Source organism: Neovison vison, chromosome 7, assembly GCF_020171115.1.
Source record: "Neovison vison isolate M4711 chromosome 7, ASM_NN_V1, whole genome shotgun sequence".
NCBI lineage: Eukaryota > Metazoa > Chordata > Mammalia > Carnivora > Mustelidae > Neogale > Neogale vison.
In genome coordinates this window covers 465,415-467,446 of record NC_058097.1, presented here as the reverse complement: position 1 = coordinate 467,446, position 2,032 = coordinate 465,415, and positions in this window count along the sequence as shown.

The following is a 2,032-nucleotide window of genomic DNA, read 5'->3' as shown; positions in this document are numbered from 1 at the left end:
AGGGCACATTGCACAAGCCTCGTCAAGGTACGAGAAAGCTCTGTCTCGGGAGGTGCAGTCCCGGGACTGGCCCGGGCAGAGCAAGCGCAGGGCCCAGCCCGCCGGAGGCGGTACGTGGGTGGGGCAGCTGTGGGGGGCCCCCCCGAGAGGAAGGCCTGGTGGTGAAAGGTGGGGAGAGGCCGGGAGAGGCAAAGAAGGGCAGTGAGCTCAGCTGTGTGAACTGTGGGCAGCCCCTCACACAGCCCTGGGCCCGGGGGCTGCTCTCCGAGAGTCCTGCAGAAGCACCATCGGGACACTCAAGGTGAAGGATGTCCCCACACTCTCCAGCAGGGAGGGAGGGAGGCCCACACAAGCCACACCACTGCTGTCACACCTACGGAGGAATGGTGGGGAGTGCAGGCCCAGACCAGTCAGACCGGCTCTGAGACTCTGGTGTCGCTTCTCAGCAGCCAACTCAGACGGGTTCATTTTTGACTCTGTTTCCTCATCTGTAAAATAGTGGACCGGAGTCGAGAATAGAAGAGTGCCTGGGGCGCCTGGGAGGCTCAGTGGGTTAAGCCTCCGCCTTTGGCTCAGGTCACGATCCCGGGGTCCTGGGATCGAGCTGCACACGGGCTCTGTGCTTGGCGGGGAGCCTGCTCACCGCCCCCACTTATGACTTATGATCTCTGTCTGTCGGATAAATAAAATCTCAAAAAAAAAAAAAAAGGTAGAGTATCTGATATGGGGACACCGGGGGCCTCAGTCTGCTCACGATGGGCCTTCCTTCGGCCCCCGTCTAATCTCAGGGTCCTGGGATCCAGCCTGTCAGTCTCCCTGCGCCAACCCGAGTCGGCTTCTCCCTCCCCGCCCCCCCCCAATAAAATCTTGGAACAAAGGGAGTGTCTGGAATGGACTGGGCGCCACTTGGGGGGGGCTCGGGTCATGATTTTGGGGTCCTGGGGTCAGTCCCAGGACGTCCTCCCTGCTCTGCGGGAAGCCTGCTTCTCCCTCCCCCTCTGGCCCTCCACCTGCTCGTGCTCTAATAAATGAACAAATTCTTTTTTTTTTTTTTAAGATTTTTTAAATTTATTTGACAGACAGAGATCACAAGTAGGCAGAGAGGCAGGCGGGGGGCGGGGGGAAGCAGGCTCCCCGCTGAGCAGAGAGCCCGATGCGGGGCTCGATCCCAGGACCCTGAGATCATGACCTGAGCCGAAGGCAGAGGCTCGACCCACTGAGTCACCCAGGCGCCCAAATAAACAAAATCTTGGGGCGGGGAAAAAAAAAAAAAAAAGATCTGCTGTAGGACTGTGCGGAAGGCGCACGGTTCCGTGAGCCGTAAGCCGTGCATCTGTCTCCAGACGGAAAGCTCAGCAGTCAGTGGCCTCCAAGCTGACCACTCAGGCGCTGGGAGCAGAGGCGGCCGGAGCAGGGGCTGCCGGCGGGCAGGGACACACCGTCTCCGGGCCCCGATCCGATGACCCGCGCTGGGACGACTTCTAAGGCCGCCGCGCCCCCGGCAGAGAGGAGACACCCGCCGGACGAGGGTCCGCCTGCGCGAGGGCGCCCGGCCGCCTCCCTCCGCTGAAGCGCGAACCCGAGTCCGGGTCCCGGGTGGGGGTCGGGGTCCGAGTCCGTGTCCCAGGTGCGAGTCGGGGTTCGAGGCCGGGTCCGAAGTCGGGGTCCGAGGGTCGCTCTCTGGGCGCGGTTCCCTCGGGCTCCCTCGCTTCGCCCCGTAACCCCGGGACCCGGCGGTCCCCCCCAGCAGCGGCGCCCGGGGACGGCGTGGCCGCGGCACGCAGCCCGGCGCGGAGTCCCGACACCCTACCTCCCGGGCTGTCCTCGCGGCGCTCCGCAGCCGGCCGCACCTAAGCCACCGCTAGGGAACGCCAGGGCGGCCGGGGGCGCCGCGGGGCGCGGGGAACCCGCCCGAACAGCCGCCACCGCGCAGGCGCCGCTCCGGGCTCGCCCACCGCGCAGGCGCCGCTCCGGGGCTCGCCCACCGCGCAGGCGCCGCTCCGGGGCTCGCCCACCGCGCAGGCGCCGCTCC